Source organism: Phyllobates terribilis, unplaced genomic scaffold, assembly GCF_046119375.1.
Source record: "Phyllobates terribilis strain yellow unplaced genomic scaffold, ASM4611937v1 Scaffold_5__5_contigs__length_657084704, whole genome shotgun sequence".
In the NCBI taxonomy this organism is placed as follows: Eukaryota; Metazoa; Chordata; class Amphibia; order Anura; family Dendrobatidae; genus Phyllobates; species Phyllobates terribilis.
This window is the reverse complement of record NW_027362765.1, coordinates 318,383,933-318,404,922: the sequence shown is the minus strand read 5'-3', so window position 1 is coordinate 318,404,922 and position 20,990 is coordinate 318,383,933. Positions and strand designations below refer to the sequence as shown.

Below are 20,990 nucleotides of genomic sequence, written 5' to 3'. Positions count from 1 at the left end.
GCTCACTGACAGATTCACAGTTAACCCATTCTGCAGCCTGCATTAGACAGTGCAATAGCGAGACCATAGAAGGAAAATATACATTTTTTTTTATTAAAGCTCAATTACAATAATGTTGAGCCACAAATACATACATTTAAAGAAAAGAAAAATGCCCCCAACAGCGGCCACCCACTTTAAAAGGAGATAGGACACAGGCCAGGATACAAATCAGCATGTCCAACAGTAGCATGGCCCAGAGAATGCTGAAGAGCAGCTCCTACAGGGGGCCCTGCCATTACACAGGGCCGGCCGGCTAAGGGAACGCGGAGCCTGACTCCACCTGTGCTCACAGACAGCAGCTGAATTACCTCCTCCTGGACGGTAGACGCCAAAGGACCTGTGGTGACGTCATGCCCATGTGACCAGGCCCTTGTGTGGGAGGAGCCATGCTACTGTTTGACGGAAGTGATTATTTCCCAGATTTCCGCAGAGCTGTTCTAGATGCCCCCCTGGCCTGTATATATATGCGGTGAGCACCAGGAGCAGAGCCGCACTGAGGGGAATGCTCACTGAATGCAATGCTCTGCAGGCGCTATAGCTACACTGCAGGAAGTATGCAGTGGTGTACTGCTCTGCCTTGGGAATGGGTGCAATGCTCTGTATCTGTGGGGGGGTGTCGTCACTGGATGCACTAGGGTGCAATGCTCTGTATCTGCGGGGGGGGGGTCGTCACTGGATGCTCTAGGGTGCAATGCTCTGTATCTGCAGGGGGGTGTCGCTGGATGCACTAGGGTGCAATGCTCTGTATCTGCAGGGGGGGGCGCTGGATGCACTAGGGTGCAATGCTCTGTATCTGCAGGGGGGGGTCACTGGATGTACTAGGGTGCAATGCTCTGCATCTGCAGGGGGGGGGGGTGTCACTGGATGCACTAAGGTGCAATGTTCTGAGTACACCAGGGTGTTATGCCCTGCAGGGTGAGGTGCAATGTTTTGGGTGCAGTATTCTGCAGACAGAGCCAAGGGTGCAATGCTCTGTTAACTAAGGACTGTGCACCTGTGCGCAATGTTTCGTGGCTGCACTTAAGTGCAATACTCTATAATAGGGATTGACTAGATACTGGCTGCACTAGGGTATAATACTCTGTATTGGGAGCTCAATGATGCAATGCTCTGCAGAGATCTTGTGCATCATGGTGTTCTGGATTGGTTGCGATGTTCTACGTTGACTATTGACACTGGGTGCATTAGGGTGCAATGGTCAGCACGGATTGGGTTAACTGTGGGTTAAAGGGGTTTTCCACTACTATTTCCATAAGTCCTATCTTTTCCTAACAATCACTTTTCTAATATACTTGTATAATCTTGCTGCCTCTGCTTTGTTTCTTACAATCTGAGTACCAGAGACTGACCGACTGACGCCTTTCAATGATTGACAGGAGTCCGAGCATGCATGCATGCTCATATTAATTCATTAGCGTGGTCAGGTAATTGCCCACCCAGACAAGGAATACAGGGGAATCACCAGGGTGTGTGCAGCACACATTGTCATGATTCAGCAGCTTGCAGATACATAGTGACTATAGAATTTTCACTTCAGACTAAAGAGCCCCTTTTAAAATGTAAGGGGATATTAAACTTGGTATGCAAATTGCTTCTTCGTACAGGAACAGGACTAGAACTTTAGTGCCACCTATTGGACATAGCAACCAAAATGTAATGCATTATCGACCCTTTAAGGAGCCTTGCCACATGACTTAGGATAAGAAGCCAAACCAGATACTCCATTTGCAGACACTTGTTTTGTGGTGTTTGCCCCTCATCACTGCAAACCAGGAGATATAATTTGGCTTTTTATCCTAAGTTATGTGTTAAGGTCCTGTAAAGGGTCAGTATAGACATTTAGGATTGCTACATTCAGTAGGTGGCGCTACAATTCTTATCCTCTTCCTCTATATCATACATATGAAACTCTGGCGCATGGGCGAAATCTGGCCTACAGGGTGATTTATACACTGCTCAAAAAAATAAAGGGAACACTTAAACAACAGAATATAAGGCTGAGTTCACACGATGCGTATTTCATGCGTTTCCGCGGCGTTTTTGCAGTTGCGGAAACGCCGCGGAAACGCATGAAAAACGCATGGTAGAAGGGAAGCAATGTTCCCCAATTGAAATCCGCATGTGCTGTGCCCATGATGCGGATTTTTCCGCAGCGTAAACGCTGCGCTCAAAAGTCCGCAGCATGTCATTTAATTTTGCGGAAACGCGGCTTTTTCGTCGCCATTGACTTGCATTAGAACGCGCCAATTCCGCAAGACTGCATCTGTACTTGCATAATTGGTGCGTTCTAATGTGCGGATGTCTCCTCCACACCCAGGTACCATTAAAAAAGCTGTAAAACAAGAATAAAATAAAAAATATATATATACTTACCATCTGTCGGCCCGCGCACCGCTCCTGCTTGCTTCCCGGCACTTGCAATGAGTTGTAGGACCTGCGGTGACGTCAGAGTCATGTGACGGGTCACGTGACGCTGACGTCTGCAGGTCTTTCAATTCAAAGTTGCCGGGAGAACGGAGTGAGCAGGACAGCGCGGGCCATCGGAGGTAAGTATATACACTCTCTTCTCACACTATATAAATCCATGCTGTTTGCATGGATTTATACAGTGTGACCTAGTTGTCAAGCACTTTCCAGTTGATGCTAAAATCGCCTGGAAAGCGCTTGTCAATCTGCATGCGGAAACGCATGTGAATCCGCATGTATTCCGCAGGAAAAACGCATGCACAATCTGCATGCGTTTTTTCTGCCTGGGAGATGCAGAAATTTTCTGCTTCATTTCTGCATCGTGTGCACATAGCCTTACTCCAAGTAAATCAAACTTCTGTGAAATCAAACTGTCCACTTAGGAAGCAACACTGATTGACAATCAATTTCACATGGAGAAGTAATAAGGTTTTTCTTCATTCCTGTAACCACAACTCCTGCGCTTCGTATTCTCACATGCATTAGGCATTAGTCTAGCATGTAAGTTTATGGGTGTTTTTTATGATATTTTAACTGTTTGTTTTTTATTCTCATTTATATATTTTTTCTTTTTTTCTGTTATCTTTGTCTCTTTATTAGTGTTCAACTGTGGTGGTTCCCCTTGATTTTTTTGCTATCTGGAGACCTATCTGAAATATATCAACTATGGGACTTATCTGTGACGGGAGTGCTATCGGACCTGCAGTCATAATATGTCTGGCCGAATCTTTGAATATGTTTTATTATGCACAGATTACAAATGTATACTGCATTCTTAGTGGTCCACTTATCTACTTGCTATATATGCTATCTCTCTGTCCTATTATTTTCCCTTTGCTGTCCTTTTCATAAGGAATCTTTTCTTTAGGCAGCACGCAGCACTACATACTTACGTGGTGTGCGCGTGCGGTTGCGGGGGGGATCGCGTCGCGCGTGTGCCCGGCCATCTCTATGCTGTTCTGCGCCAGCGTGGACTCCCTATGTGCGCGGTAGCGGTTTGACGGCCGGGGCACGCACGGCGCGCTCTCTGGCCCGCGCGCATGCGCCGTTGCAGTTACTGCTCCACGTCATGTGATATGCGGGACACGCCCCCGGTTTAGCTGCCCACTTCCGGGTGCGTGCCCCGCTTCACAGCTGCTTCCACTTGGGTTTACCATATGATTACGTATTTATATGTGTATTGGGGCACCACAGGTACACTACCTGCCCTTGAGAAAGCGGTCTTTACACTGCGAAACGCGCGTTGGGCTTTTGTTATCACCCTCCTTCCCCCCCTCCACTCTGACTGTGTCTATGTGCCAGGTAACTATCTATGGGCTTACATTGTGCTTTGGTACCTAGCTAGTGATAATGCTTCCCTCTTGTTATACTACTGTTATCCTCTTATCTTTCAATAGGTAGTAGGTCTTTTACATACATGAGGAATCCCTTTTGGGCTACTGCTCTTTGCTCACTAAAAATCTTTATAAAAAAAACAAACAAACAAAAAAAAACATTTATATATATATATTGATACTTATGATCTGTTATTATTTGATTGTGTGCAATTGTGCAATTTTGTCTTACCTAGGACCCAAAACACCCCCTCTCTTTACTTTTTTATGTACCTGACTCTCATACACATTTTTTCCATCTAGTCACCTCTTTGTTTTCTTGAATACTTACCTCTTACTCTTATAAGTTTAAATAAATATATTTTTTGCAATGATATGCTGAGTAGTTCTCCTTTTTAATAAAAAACAAATATAATCCCATCTCACTTGTTTATTTTCACCAGGTAAACCAATATCAGTGCACAAAATATAGAAATAAACATTTCTGACATAAAAAAAAAAAAAAAAAATTAGTGATCAGTATAGCCACCTTTCTTTATGATGACACTCAACAGCCTTCCATCCATAGATTCTGTCAGTTGCTTGATCTGTTTTCGTTGAACATTGCGTGCAGCAGCCACCACAGCCTCCCAGACACTGTTCCGAGAGGTGTACTGTTTTCCCTCCCTGTAGATCTCACATTTTATGATGGACCACAGGTTCTCTATGAGGTTCAGATCAGGTGAACAAGGGAGCCATGTCATTATTTTTTCTTCATTTAGTCCTTTACTGGCCAGTCACACTGTGGAGTAGTTGGATGCTTGTGATGGAGCATTGTCCTGCATGAAAATCATGTTTTTCTTGAACGATACCGACTTCTTCCTGTACCACTGCTTGAAGAAGTTGTCTTCCGGAAACTGGCAGTAGGTCTGGGAGTTAAGCTTCACTCCATCCTCAACCCGAAAAGGTCCCACAAGTTCATCTTTGATTATACCAGTACCCCACCTCCACCTTGCTTGCGTCGGAGTGGAGCTCTCTGCCCTTTACTGATCCAGCCTCTGGCCCATCCATCTGGTCATCAAGAGTCACTCTCATTTCATCAGTCCATAAAACCTTTGAAAAATCAGTCTTAAGATATTTCTTGGCCCATTCTTGACATTTTATCTTATGTTTCTTGTTCAAAGGTGGTAGTTTTTCAGCCTTCCTTACCTTGGCCATGTCCCTGAGTATCGCACACAGGGCCGGCGTCAGCACCCGGCGTACCCGGGCAAGTCCCGGGGCCCACCGCCCACTCACTGTCGGGGCCCACCGCCCACTCACTGTCGGGGCCCTCCGCCCACTCACTGTCGGGGCCCTGGCCGCTTCCTCGGCACCTGTTCAGTGACGCAGGCACTGTTTGATTGCCGGCACTCCCCCAGACATGGCCGCGCGCTGTACGGCTGTGTCTGCTAGTAATGACACGGGAGGGTCGACGGCACTGCACCTTTAATTGTGTTTGTGTGTCGCCCCTGCCGCGTCATTACTAGCAGACACAGCCGCACAGCGCGTGGCCATGTCTGGGGAAGTGCCGGCAATCAAACACCGTCGGAGGTCCTGCACAGACGGGGGGGAGCGGCCCAGACCCGACCGCAAGTGGGCCCCTCTGATGGTCCAGGGCCATGATGTCTGTAACACGCCGGGGGCCCTGCACTGCCCCATACCTGAGGAGCTGCTGGACACGACACTGGACGGGGGACAGGTGAGTGAGGCTTCCCCAATCCCCATATTAAAAATATTTGTAATGTATGTGAATGTCAGTGTGTATGACTGTGTATATATATATATTTCTCTGTTTTACATATGTTTTTAAGAATTTGTGTAAAAATGTGTGTATGTCTGTATGTGTACATATCTGTGTACCATGTGTGCGTGTGTCTGCGTACCGTGTGTGCGTGCATGTGTCTGCGTACCGTGTGTGTGTGCATGTCTGCATATGTGAAGGATGAGGTGGCAGGCTGGGCCCTGTGTACTATATATATATTTTTCCGCCGTATCTGTGCATCATAAATCGTGTATGTGTTAAAAGGGCCCACTGAGACTCTTTCGCCCGGGGCCCAGAACAACCTGGAGCCGGCCCTGATCGCACACCTTGTGCTTTTTGATACTCCAGTAACGTTGCAGTTCTGAAATATGGTAAAACTGGTGGCGAATGGCATCTTGGCAGCTTCACGCTTGATTTTCCTCAATTCATGGGCAGTTATTTTGCGCCTTTTTTGGCCAACACACTTCTTGCGACCCTGTTGGCTATTTGCCGTGAAACACTAGATTGTTCAAAAGTTTTGAAATTTCAAGACTTCTGCATCCCTCTGCAAGACATCTCACAATTTTGGACTTTTCAGAACCCGTCAAATCTCTCTTCTGACCCATTTTGCCAAAGGAAAGGAAGTTGCCTAATAATTAAGCACACCTTATATACAGTTATATGAAAAAGTTTGGGCACCCCTATTAATCTTAAACTTAATGTTTTTTAAAAATTGGTGTTTTTGCAACAGCTATTTCAGTTTGATATATGTAATAACTGTTGGACACAGTAATGTTTCTGCCTTGAAATGAGGTTTATTGTATTAACAGAAAATGTGCGATCTGCATTCAAACAAAATTTGACAGGTGCATAAGTATGGGCACCTCACCAGAAAAGTGACATTAATATTTAGTAGATCCTCCTTTTGCAAAAATAACAGCCTCTAGTCGCTTCCTGTAGCTTTTAATGATTTCCTGGATCCTGGATGAAGGTATTTTTGACCATTCCTCTTTACAAAACAATTCCAGTTCAGTTAAGTTGGATGGTCGCCGAGCATGGACATCCCTCTTCAAATGATCCCACAGATGTTCAATGATATTTAGGTCTGGGGACTGGGATGGCCATTCCAGAACATTGTAATTGTTCCTCTGCATGAATGCCTGAGTAGATTTGGAGCGGTGTTTTGGATCATTGTCTTGCTGAAAGATCCATCCCCTGCGTAACTTCAACTTTGTCACTGATTCTTGAACATTATTGTCAAGAATCTGCTGATACTGAGTGGAATCCATGTGTCCCTCAACTTTAACAAGATTCCCGGTGCCGGCATTGGCCACAGAGCCCCAAAGCATGATAGAACCTCCACCAAATTTTACTGTGGGTAGCAAGTGTTTTTCTTGGAATGCTGTGTTTTTTTGCCGCCATGCATGACGCCTTTTTGTATTACCAAACAACTCAATCTTGGTTTCATCAGTCCTCAGGACCTTCTTCCAAAAAGAAATTGGCTTCTCCAAATGTGCTTTTGTATACCTCAGCCGACTCTGTTTGTGGCGTGCTTGCAGAAACGGCTTTTTTCGCATCACTCTCCCATACAGCTTCTCCTTGTGCAAAGTGCGTTGTATAGTTGACCGATGCACAGTGACACCATCTGCAGCAAGTTGATGCTGCAGCTCTCTGGAGGTGGTCTGAGGATTGTCCTTGACTGATCTCACCATTCTTCTTCTCTGCCTTTCTGATGTTTTTCTTGGCCTGCCACTTCTGGCCTTAACAAGAACTATCCCTGTGTTCTTCCATTTCCTTACTATGTTCCTCACAGTGGAAACTGACAGGTTAAATCTCTGAGACAGCTTTTTGAATCCTTCCCCTGAACAACTATGTTGAATAATCTTTGTTTTCAGATCATTTGACAGTTGTTTTGAGGAGCCCATGATGCCACTCTTCAGAGGAGATTCAAACAGGAGAACAACTTGCAAGTGGCCACTTTAAGTAGCTTTTCTCATGATTGCATACTCCTGGCTATGAAGTTCAAAGCTCAATGAGGTTACAAAACCAAGAAAAGTGCTTTAGTAAGTCAGTAAAAAGTAGGTAGGAGTATTTAAAACAAGAAAATGATAAGGGTGCCCATACTTATGCACCTGTCAAAATTTGTTTGAATGCAGATTGCACATTTTCTGTTAGTACAATAAACCTCATTTCAAGGCAGAAACATTACTGTGTCCAACAGTTATTACATATATCAAACTGAAATAGCTGTTGCAAAAACACCAATTTTTATAAAACATTAAGCTTAAGATTAATAGGGGTGCCCAAACTTTTTCATATAACTGTAGGGTGTTGATGTCATTAGTCAACACCCCTCCTCATTACAGAGATGCACATCACCAGATTTACTTAATTGGTAGTTGGCTCTCAAGCCTATGCAGCTTGGAGTAGGACAACATGTATAAAAAGTATCATGTGATCAAAATACACATTTGCCTAATAATTCTGCACAGAGTGTGTGTGTGTGTATATGTGTGTATATACACTGATCAAAAAAATAAAGGGAACACTCGAATAACATCCTAGATCTGAATGAATGAAATATTCTCATTGAATACTTTGTTCTGTACAAAGTTGAATGTGCTGACAACAAAATCACACAAAAATCATCAATGGAAATCAAATTTATTAACCAATGGAGGCCTGGATTTGGAGTCACCCCCAAAATTAAACTGGAAAAACACTCTACAGGCTGATCCAACTTTGATGTAATGTCCTTAAAACAAGTCAAAATGAGGCTCAGGATTGTGTGTGGCCTCCACGTGCCTGTATGACCTCCCTACAACGCCTGGGCATGCTCCTGATGAGGTTGCGGATGGTCTCCTGTGGGATCTCCTCCCAGACCTGGACTAAACATCCTCCAACTCCTGGAAGTCTGTGGTGCAACGTGACGTTGGTGGATGGAGCAAGACATGATGTCCCAGATGTGCTCAATTGGATTCAGGTCTGCCGAACAGGCGGGCCAGTCCATAGCGTCAATGCCTTTATCTTGCAGGAACTGCTGACACACTCCAGTCACTTGAGGTCTGGCACTGTCCTGCATTAGGAGGAACCCAGAGCCAACCGCATCCAGCACATGGTCTCACAAGGGGTCTGAGGATCTCATCTCGGTACCTAATGGCAGTCAGGCTGCCTCTGGCGAGCACATGGAGGGCTGTGCGGCCCTCCAAAGAAATTCCACCCCACACCATTACTGACCCACTGCCAAACCGGTCATGCTGAAGGATGTTGCAGGCAGCAGATCGCTCTCCACGGCGTCTCCAGACTCTGTCACATATGCTCAGTGTGAACCTGCTTTCATCTGTGAAGAGCACAGGGCGCCAGTGGCGACTTTGCCAATCCTGGTGTTCTGTGGCAAATGGCAAGCATCCTGCACGGTGTTGGGCTGTGAGCACAACCCCCATCTGTGGACATCGGGCCCTCATACCACCCTCATGGAGTCGGTTTCTAACCGTTTGTGCAGACACATGCACATTTGTGGCCTGCTGGAGGACATTTTGCAGGGCTCTGGCAGTGCTCCTCCTGTTCCTCCTTACACAAAGGCGGAGGTAGCGGTCCTGCTGCTGGGTTGTTGGCCTCCTAAGGCCCCCTCCACATCTCCTGGTGTACTGGCCTGTCTCCTGGTAGCGCCTCCAGCCTCTGGACACTACGCTGACAGACACAGCAAACCTTCTTGCCACAGCCCACATTGATGTGCCATCCTGGATGAGCTGCACTACCTGAGCAACTTCTGTGGGTTGTAGCGTCTGTCTCATGCTACCAGGAGTGTGAAAGCACAACCAACATTCAAAAGTGACCAAAACATCAGCCAGAAAGCATTGGTACTGAGATGTGGTCTGTGGTCCCCACCTGCAGAACCACTCCTTTATTGAGGGTGTCTTGATAATTGCCAAAATTTTCCATCTATTGTCTATTCCATTTGCACAACAGCATGTGAAATTGATTGTCAGTCAGTGTTGCTTCCTAAGTGGACCGTTTGATTTCACAGAAGTTTGATTTACTTGGAGTTATATTCTGTTGTTTAAGTGTTCCCTTTATTTTTTTCAACAGTGTATATGTGTGTATATATATATGTGTGTGTGTATACAATATAATACAATACAATACAAAGAAGCTTTATTGGCAGGACCAAGTAAACATTAGTTTTGCCAAAGCAAGTGTACAGTAGCGGATAGGGGGATAGGGATGGGGATGGTGGAAGGGGACTATGGGGATGATGGGGACTGTGGGAAGCGATGGGTGGCAACATATTCAGGGTGGGGGCTATGGAAGTCCAAGGCATATCATAGTCCTCTTTCTCGCAGCTTATGGCATGCATTCACATACTGCGCTGCTGTCTCCACCACGCGCTCTTCTTCCCCCAGCAGGATATATATTTTCTCTTCCTCCTTCATGGATATGAAGTTCGGGAAGAGATCAGAGAGTCTCCTGAAGTGAGTGTCCCTCACTGCTGAGTATTTGGTGCAGTGTAGCAGGAAGTGGGTCTCATCCTCCAGGGCCTGCATGTCGCAGTGTGGGCATAGTCTGTCTTCTCTGGGCTTGTAGCTCTGCCTGTGCCGGCCGACCTCGATGGCCAGATTGTGGGCACTGAGTCTATAGCGGCTCAGGATTTGGTGGTCTTTATAGTGATGGGAGCTTGGATTGCTACTATGTAGATGAGCCTGGAAGGACAGCGTCCTCTTCAGGACTGCTAGGTGCAGTGGGAATCTGCCCAGCTCAGCCCGACATGCACTGTTTGTGGTGCTCCAATGGACCTGGAGAAGGTGCTTACAGAATTCCAGGTGGAATATTTCTGTTGGACTGGAATCCCACCTTGACTAGTCAGGGTATGTGTGAGGACCCCAGACTTCGCTGACGTACAGGAGGATTGGGGTGATGATGGCATCGAAGATTTTTAGCCAGACCCTCACCGGTGGCTTCAGATGGTAGAGTTTCCTACGGATGACATAGGTTTTGCTGGCCTTGTCCTTCAGGGTCTCTATGGCATGTCTGAAGCTCCCTGACTGATGAATTTTATATATATATATATATATATATATATATATATATATATATATATATATATATACACTTCTACATACATACACTACCGTTCAAAAGTTTGGGGTCATTTAGAAATGTCATTATTTTTGAAAGAAAAGCACATTTTTTTTCAATGAAGCTAACATTAAATGAATCAGAAATACACTCTATACATTGTTAATGTGGTAAATGACTTTTCTAGCTTATTTTAATTGCAATATCTACATAGGTGTATAGAGGCCCATTTCCAACAATCACCACCCCAGTGTTTTAATGGTACATTGTGTTTGCTAACTGTGTAAGAAGGCTAATGGATGTTTAGAAAACCCTAGAAAATCCTTGCACAAGTATGTTAGCCCAGCTAAAAACGGTTTGGCTGATTTGAGAAGCTATAAAATTGACCTTCCTTTGAGCTAGTTGAGAATCTGGAGCATTACATTTGTTTGTTCTATGAAACTCTCAAAATGGCCAGAAAAAGAGAACTTTCATGTGAAACTCGACAGTCTATTCTTGTTCTTAGAAATGAAGGCTATTCCATGTGAGAAGTTGCCAAGAAACTGAAGATTTCCTACAACGGTGTGTACTACTCCCTTCAGAGGAGAGAACAAACAGACTCTAACCAGAGTAGAAAGAGAAGTGGGAGGCCTCGCTGCACAACTGAGCAACAAGACAAGTACATTAGAGTCTCTAGTTTGAGAAATCTACGCCTCACAGCTCCTCAACTGGCAGCTTCATTAAATAATACACGCAAAATGCCAGTGACAACTGACAACTCCGGGATGCTGGCCTTCAGGGCAAAGTGGCAAAGAAAAAGCCTTATCTGAGACTGGCTAATAAAAGGAAAAAATTAATATGGGCAAAAGAACACAGACATTGGACAGAGGAAGATTGGAAAAAAGTTTTATGGACAGAGGAATCAAAGTTCGAGGTGTTTGGATCACACAGAAGAACATTTGTGAGACGCAGAACAACTGAAAAGATGCCGGAAGAGTGCCTGACGCCATCTGTCAAGCATGGTGGAGGTAATGTGATAGTCTGTGGTTGCTTTGGTGTTGGTAAATTGGGAGATTTGTACAAGGTAAATGGGATTTTGAATAAGGAAGGCTATCACTTCATTTTGCAGCGCCATGCCATACCCTGTGGACAGCACTTGATTGGAGCCAATTTCATGCTACAACAGGACAATGACCCAAAGCACACCTCCAAATTATGCATGAACTATTAAGGGAAGAAGCAGGCAGCTGGTATTCTATCTATAATGAAGTGGCCAGCGCAGTCACCAGATCTCAACCCCATTGAGCTGTTGTGGGAGCAGCTTGACCGTATGGTACGCAAAAAGTGCCCATCAAGCCAATCCAACTTGTGGGAGGGGCTTCAGGAAGCATGCGGGGAAATTTCTCAAGATTACCTCAGCAAATTAACAGCTAGAATGCCAAAGGTCTGCAATGCTGGAATTGCTGCAAAGGGAGCATTCTTTGACGAAAGCAAAGTGTAACGGGTCTGGGAGGCGGAACCTCTGAGCAACTTATACAAGGGGGCAGTCCTTGTAAGGAAGCGGGTGGCGACCAGGGAAGACAGGCAGGCGGTCACAGCAGGTGACCGGTACAGTCTCTGGGTAAATGGGCAGGAGGTCACAGCAAGTGACCGGGACAGTCTCTGGGTAAACGGGCAGGAGGTCACAGCAAGTGACCGGGACAGTCTCTGGGTAAACGGGCAGGAGGTCACGGCAAGTGACCGGGGCAGTCTCTGGGTAAACGGGCAGGAGGTCACGGCAAGTGACCGGGGCAGTCTCTGGGTAAACGGGCAGGAGGTCACGGCAAGTGACCGGGGCAGTCTCTGGGTAAATGGGCAGGTACGACCTGTGACGGCTGAGCCTCCAGGTAGGCTAGCAGGCAGATGGCAGATGAGTGCTCCCAGGTGAGCAGGCGAGAGTCTCAGGATAAGCAGGTGGTCACAGCATGTGACGGCGGAGCCTCCAGGTAGGCTAACAGGCAGGTAGCAGATGAGCGCTCCCAGGTGAGCTGGCAAGAGTCTCTGGACTGGCAGGTGGTCACAGCACGTGACGGCGGAGCCTCTAGGTAGGCTAACAGGCAGGTAGCAGATGAGCGCTCCCAGGTGAGCGGGCAAGAGTCTCTGGACTGGCAGGTGGTCACAGCACGTGACGGCGGAGCCTCTAGGTAGGCTAACAGGCAGGTAGCAGATGAGCGCTCCCAGGTGAGGGGCAAGAGTCTCTGGACTGGCAGGTGGTCACAGCATGTGACGGCGGAGCCTCCAGGTAGGCTATCAGGCAGGTAGCAGGTGAGCGCTCCCAGGTGAGCAGGCAAGAGTCTCTGGACTGGCAGGTGGTCACAGCACGTGACGGCGGAGCCTCCAGGTAGGCTATCAGGCAGGTAGCAGGTGAGCGCTCCCAGGTGAGCGGGCAAGCTGGTCCATAGACAGACTGACAGGTTTCGGAAGGCAGACCGTCGGACCTCAGGCTAGCAAGCAGGAAAGCGGATGACAGGCAGGAATCAGGCAGCAAACTGGCAGGTAACTGGCAGGTAACTGGCAACGGGACCTGAGGGCTGAAGCAGAGTAGTGAACAGTGCAACAACATTGCTCGGGCACCTCCATTTTGGAGGAGGTGCCTTATATATGGAGGGATCCTCCGGCCATTGGCCGGGGACTCCTTAGGGCGACGCGCGCGGCCCCTTTAAGAGAGGGGGAGCGTGCGCGCGCGCGCCCTAAGCACAGTGACCGGGGGAGAGCGGGCGCTGCAGGCAGAGCGGGAGGAAGCCGCCGGGCACGGAGCAGAGAGGTGAGGGGAACAGCGTCCCTGCCTAGCAGGAGGCAGGGACGCCGACGCTACAGTACCCCCCCCTTTAGGCCCCCCCTTTTTTAGGCCAGACAGAAATTTAGCAAGGATGAGAGGGGCATGGATGTTCTCCCGGGGCTCCTATGTTCTCTCCTCAGGACCAAACCCCTTCCAATCCACTAGAAAAAAGGTCTTTCCTCTTACCCTTTTGGTGGCCAGAATGTTCTCTACCTCAAACTCGTCTTCAGCAGAAACCGGAGCAGGAGGCGTACCTGTAGACTTGGAAAAGGAGTTAAGTACCACGGGTTTGAGAAGAGATACATGGAAGGAGTTAGGGATCCGTAAGTTGGCCGGGAGTTTCAATTTGTAGGCCACCGGGTTGATCTGTTTGATAACCTCCAGTGGGCCGATGAACCGAGGCCCTAACTTATAGGAAGGAATCTTGAGCCGGACATATTTGGATGAGAGCCAGACTTTATCTCCGGGACGAAATTGTGGGGAATCCAGGCGTTTTTTGTCGGCGTGTCTCTTCATCCACTTGGATGACTGAAGGAGTGCGGATCGGGTGCTCTCCCAAATGGAAGAAAATTTGCTAACGAGAGATTCCGCGGCCGGGTTGTCCACAGAGGTGGAGACAGGAAAAGGGATCCGAGGATGCTGACCGAAGACTACAAAAAACGGGGATTTAGAAGAAGATTCGCTCTCGTGATTGTTGTAAGAGAACTCGGCCCATGGTAGGAGATCCACCCAGTCTGAATGGTGGGCATTAACGAAGTGCCGGAGGTAACTGGTCAAATTCTGATTGATCCGCTCCACTTGACCATTGGACTGTGGGTGGTAAGCGGAGAAGTCCAGGGTGATGTCGAGCAGTTTACATGTGGCTCTCCAGAAGCGTGAGGTGAACTGAACCCCACGATCCGACACGATGTGGAGAGGCAGACCATGGAGACGGAAGATGTGGCGGATAAAGTCTTTAGCTGGCTCGGGAGCAGACGGGAGGCCTGGCAGGGGAATAAAATGAGCCATTTTGGAAAAGCGGTCAGCGACCACCCAAATGACCGTACAACCGGCAGAGACGGGGAGATCTGTTATGAAGTCCATAGCTATATGTTGCCACGGGGCAGCAGGCACAGGCAGAGGGAGAAGGCGGCCGGCAGGCAGGTGTCTCGGAACTTTGTTGCGGGCGCAGGACACACAGGCAGAAACAAAGTCAATTACATCCTTGTGCAGGGTAGGCCACCAGTAGTGCCGGGTAATAAGCTGGAGGGTCTTTTTCTGACCGGCGTGCCCAGCTAGCTTAGACGAGTGACCCCAGTGTAGAATCTTCTCCCGATCGGACTCCGTTACGAACGTCTTACCGGGAGGGAGACGTTTTAGGCCCACGGGGACTACCTGCATTATTCTGGCGGGATCGATGATGTGTTTAGGCTCCTCCTCAAGATCAGACACCAGAAAGGATCGGGACAGGGCGTCAGCCTTGATGTTTTTGTCAGCCGGACGAAAATGAAGAATGGCGCGGGTTAAGTCTCTGGGCACTCTGGAGATATGCCAAGTTCTTGTGGTCAGTGTAAATTATTACCGGGTGGAGAGCCCCCTCGAGCAGGTAACGCCACTCCTCCAGTGCCATCTTAATGGCCAACAATTCTCGGTCTCCTATAGAATAATTGCGCTCAGAAGAGGAGAAAAGTTTGGAGAAAAAGCCGCAGGTTACCTTTCTTCCGGAAGAAGATTTTTGGGTAAGTACCGCCACAGCTCCGGAGGAGGATGCGTCAACTTCTAGGAAGAATTGTTTGTTGCCGTCCGGACGATGCAGCACCGAGACGGAGAGGAAGGCCTGTTTTAAGGAAAGAAATGCCTCCTCTGCTTCGGGCGGCCATTCTCTGGGGTTCGTACCTTTACGGGTGAGAGCAGAGATAGGGGCGGTCCGGGAAGAGAAGTGCGGTATGAACAGGCGGTAATAGTTGGCGAAGCCCAGGAACCGCTGAATAGCCTTCAACCCCTCTGGTCGGGGCCACTTCTGGATGGCAGACAGTTTCTCAGGATCCATTTGTAGACCAGTCTGAGAGATTATGTAGCCCAGAAATGGAAGAGAGGTCTGCTCAAAGATGCACTTCTCATATTTAGCGTAGAGGTGGTTCTGCCTGAGCCTGAGCAGGACCTGACGAACGTCCCTCCGGTGAGTAGGAAGATCCGGAGAGAAGACCAAGATATCGTCCAGGTACACCACCACGCAGGAGTAGAGAAGATCACGGAAGATGTCATTGACCAACTCTTGAAAGACGGCAGGAGCGTTACAGAGACCGAAGGGCATCACAAGGTACTCATAGTGGCCGTCCCGGGTATTGAATGCCGTCTTCCACTCATCCCCCTGACGGATACGGACCAGGTTATATGCCCCACGGAGATCCAGTTTGGTGAAGATTCTAGCCCCCCTCAGACGGTCAAATAATTCAGGAATAAGCGGAAGGGGGTATTTATTCTTCACAGTAATCTGGTTTAGGCCTCTATAGTCTATACATGGACGGAGTGAGCCGTCCTTCTTTTTGACAAAGAAGAAGCCTGCTCCCGCCGGGGAGGTAGATTTCCGGATAAATCCCCGGGCCAGGTTCTCAATATATTCAGACATGGACCGGGTTTCAGCAGCGGACAAAGGGTAGATTCGCCCACGGGGAGGAGTAGAGCCGGGCATCAGGTCGATTGGGCAGTCGTATGGTCTATGAGGAGGTAAAGTCTCTGCCTCTTTTTTATTGAAGACATCCGCATAAGACCAATAGGGAACCGGAAGACCGGGCAGATTGGCTGGGGTAGGAGAAGGACGGGCAGGATGAACGGGAACTAGACAAGTCTTATGGCAGTCCTGTCCCCAGCGAAGGACCTCTCCGGTCTGCCAGTCAAGCACGGGTGCATGTCTCTGGAGCCAAGGCAGGCCAAGCAATAGTGCGTGAGAGAGTCCAGGCAGAACATGAAAGGAGATGCTCTCGGAATGCAGCATTCCCACCTGTAGAGTCAGAGATTCGGTGATGAGTTGGATGGGATGTGGTAAGAGGCCCCCATCCACGGCGGCGACAGATATAGGTACGGCCAGAGGTTTGGTGGGAATGTGGTATTTTTCTACCAGGGATTGAGAGATGAGGTTTCCAGCAGCTCCAGAGTCAAGTTGAGCCAGTTCAAATTAGCGGTTCTCTCCGCAGAGGATAGAAACAGACAGCATCAGGGATGGAGAGGGTTTACTTTTGTCTAGGGCGACCTCTCTGAGCGATCCTAGACACAGGCGTTTCCCGACCTCTCAGGGCAGGAACGGATCCGGTGCTCCTTACTGCCACAGTAGAAACAGCTCCCCTCGGCACGACGTAAGTCTTGACGGGTCTTGACCATCTTGGTCTGGTCGACCTGCATAGGCTCAGGTGAGTGTGCCTGGGGAGAAACGGAGGGAGTGACGGGTCTCTGGAAGGTAGGGACTAGACGTGGAATCCTCCTCTCACGGGTGACCTCCCTAGCGCGCTCCTGGAACCGGATGTCAATCCGGGTGGCAAGTGTAATCAAGTCGTCGAGAGTGGTAGGAATGTCCCGACCGGCGAGTTCATCTTTAATACGGCCGGACAGACCCTCCCAGAAGACGGACACCAGGGCGTCGTTATCCCAGGCCAGCTCCGAAGCAAGGGTACGGAACCGTATGGCATATTGGCCCACGGTGAGACTCCCTTGACGGAGGCATAGCAGAGATGAGGCGGATGAGGTCTTCCGTCCGGGTTCGTCGAAGACCTTCCGGAAAGCCGTGAGAAAGGCTGGCAGGTCGGACACCAGAGGGTCTCCTCTCTCCCATAGAGGATTTAGCCAAGCCAGTGCCTCTCCCGTGAGATGGGACATGATGAAGGCTACTTTGGCCCGGTCGGAATTAAACTGGTGGGACTGGTGTTCAAAGTGCAGGGTGCACTGGTTAATGAAGCCCCGAGCTTGAGCGGAGTCGCCTCCGAAGCGAGGAGGTGCAGAAAGCCGGATTCCAGAGCAGGATACTATGGTATTGGTGGGCAGCGGAGCAGCCGGGCTGCGAGTCATGACACTAGCGGTGGTTGCTGGTGGGGCAGTCAAAGTGTCCAGGCGAGTATTGACATTCCGCAGGTGACCCAGGATGGACTCCTGTTAGGACCTCTGTCGGGACAGTTCATGACAAAGGTCCGAGAGCGAGGGAGCTTGGGTGCCACCGGGTTCCATGGCCCGAGCAAACTGTAACGGGTCTGGGAGGCGGAACCTCTGAGCAACTTATACAAGGGGGCAGTCCTTGTAAGGAAGCGGGTGGCGACCAGGGAAGACAGGCAGGCGGTCACAGCAGGTGACCGGGACAGTCTCTGGGTAAACGGGCAGGAGGTCACAGCAAGTGACCGGGACAGTCTCTGGGTAAACGGGCAGGAGGTCACGGCAAGTGACCGGGGCAGTCTCTGGGTAAACGGGCAGGAGGTCACGGCAAGTGACCGGGGCAGTCTCTGGGTAAACGGGCAGGTACGACCTGTGACGGCTGAGCCTCCAGGTAGGCTAGCAGGCAGATGGCAGATGAGCGCTCCCAGGTGAGCGGGCAAGAGTCTCTGGACTGGCAGGTGGTCACAGCACGTGACGGCGGAGCCTCCAGGTAGGCTATCAGGCAGGTAGCAGGTGAGCGCTGCCAGGTGAGCGGGCAAGAGTCTCTGGACTGGCAGGTGGTCACAGCACATGACGGCGGAGCCTCCAGGTAGGCTATCAGGCAGGTAGCAGGTGAGCGCTCCTAGGTGAGCGGGCAAGCTGGTCCATAGACAGACTGACAGGTGTCGGAAGGCAGACCGTCGGACCTCAGGCTAGCAAGCAGGAAAGCGGATGACAGGCAGGAATCAGGCAGGAGACTGGCAGGTAACTGGCAACGGGACCTGAGGGCTGAAGCAGAGTAGTGAACAGTGCAACAACATTGCTCGGTCACCTCCATTTTGGAGGAGGTGCCTTATATATGGAGGGATCCTCCGGCCATTGGCCGGGAACTCCTTAGGGCGACGCGCGCGGCCCCTTTAAGAGAGGGGGAGCGCGCGCGCCCTAAGCACAGTGACCGGGGGAGAGCGGGCGCTGCAGGCAGAGCGGGAGGAAGCCGCCGGGCACGGAGCAGAGAGGTGAGGGGAACAGCGTCCCTGCCTAGCAGGAGGCAGGGACGCCGACGCTACACAAAGTTTGAAGGAAAAAATTATTCTTTCAAATAAAAATCATTATTTCTAACCTTGTCAATGTCTGGACTATATTTTCTAATCATTTTGCAACTCATTTGGAAGCCATCGGTAGGTAAGTGTAATCTTTATTTTTTGTTTTTTACCATTCTTATTCTTTTTTTAACTATTACTTGGTCACAATATATAAATCCATGCCAGTTGCATGGATTTACTGTATATAGTGTGACCAAGTTGTCAAGCACTTTTCCAAGTGATGCTAAAATCGCCTGGAAAAGTGCTTGATAACCCGCAAGCAGAAATGCATGCAAAAACGCTTGACAAACGCTTCTACCTGGCGGGAAAAACGCATGTAAAAGCCGCATGCGTTTTTCCTGCCAGGGAGAAGCGTAAAAAATATTCAGCATTTCTGCATCGTGGCACATAGCCGTAGTGTTTTTTTTGTTTTTTTTGTATTTGTGCAGCGTGAAAGGGATGAGGGTGCCACACATACCAGAATGATTGGGGGATGAGTGGGCCACACATACCAGAATGATTGGGGGATGAGTGGGCCATACATACCAGGATGATTGGGGGATGAGGAGGCCACACATACCAGGATGATTGGGGGATGAGGGGGACCACACATACCAGGATGATTGGGGAATGAGGGGTACCATGCATACCAGGATTAGGGAATGAGGGGGCCACACATACCAGGATTGGGGGATGAGGGGTACCATGCATACCAGGATTGGGGGGTGAGGGGTACCATGCATACCAGGGTTGGGGGGTGAGGGGACCATGCAAACCAGGATTGGGGATGAGGGGTGCCATGCATACCATGTTTGGGGATGAGGGGTGCCATGCATACCATGATTGGGGATGAGGGGTGCCATGCATACCAGGATTGGGGATGAGGGGTGCCATGTATACCAGGATAGGAATGAGGGGTACTATGCATACCAGGATAGGGATCTGGGGGGGGGACATGCATACCAGGATTCGGATGAAGTACCGTGCATACCAGGATAGGGATGAGGGGTACCATGTATACCAGGATAGGGATGAGGGGTACCATGCATACCAGGATGAGGGATGGGGTGCCATGCATACCAGGATAGGGATGAGGGGTACCATGCATACCAGGATAGGGATGGGTGTACCATGCATACCAGGACTGGGGATGAGGGAGCCATGCATACCAGGATTGGGGATGAGGGGTGCCATGCATACCAGGATAGGGATGAGGGGTACCATGTATACCAGGATAGGGATGAGGGGTACCATGCATACCAGGATTGGTTATGAGGGAGCCATGCATACCAGGATTGGGAATGAGGGGTGCCATGCATAAAAGGATTGGGGATGAGGGGTGCCATGCATACCAGGATTGAGGGTGAGGGGTGCCATGCATACCAGGATTGGGGATGAGGGGTGCCATGCATACCAGGATTGGGAGTGAGGGGTGCCATGCATACCAGGATAGGGATGAGGGCAGCACATAACAGGATGGGGGAACAGAATTGGGAAGCACAAATACCAGGATGGTGGCAGCACAAATACCAGGATGGGGGCATATATATATCTATCTATCTAATATATACTTACCTTGTAATGTCTTCACATCCTGTTCCATCCAGATGTGTCCGTATCCCGGAATTCCAAGAGGCGGAAGTTCGCCGACCGCCATATTGGGACACCCAATTGATGGGTGTCTCAATATGGAAGCCGGTGGTGGTACCAGCCTCTTGCGCGGTACCACCAGCGGAACACCGTCGCACCACACACACACACACACACTGTATACGCCGTACACAACACACACTCACACACACACACTGTATACACCGTACGCACGACACACACACTGTATACGCCGTACGCACGACACACACACACACTGTATACGCCGTGAGCACCACACACCCACACTGTATACGCCGTACTCACCACACACACACACACACTGTATATGTCGTATGCAACACACACACTGTATACGCCATATGCACCACACACACACACACTGTATATGCCGTACACACCCCACACACATACACACACTGTATACGCCATACACACACACACACTGTATACGCCGTACGCATCACACACACACTGTATACGCCGTACGCACCACACACACTCTGTATACGCCGTACACACCACACACACACTTTATACGCCGTACGCACCATACACACACTGTATACGCCGTACACCCCACCACACATGCTCTATATACGCCATACACACCACACACACACACACACACACTGTATACGCCATACGCACCACACACACACTGTATACGCCGTACGCACCACACACTGTATACGCCGTACGCACCACACACACTATATACGCAGTAC

The 20,990-nt window shown here is 49.4% G+C and overlaps 1 long non-coding RNA gene across 1 annotated transcript; it reads left to right on the top strand.

The window, feature by feature from the left end:
• Positions 1 to 230: 230 nt before the first annotated feature.
• On the top strand, positions 231 to 4,218 carry LOC141273110 (uncharacterized). Its single transcript, XR_012322063.1, has 2 exons — positions 231 to 511; positions 3,109 to 4,218. It is a non-coding gene; the product is annotated as an uncharacterized lncRNA (long non-coding RNA).
• Positions 4,219 to 20,990: the final 16,772 nt, after the last annotated feature.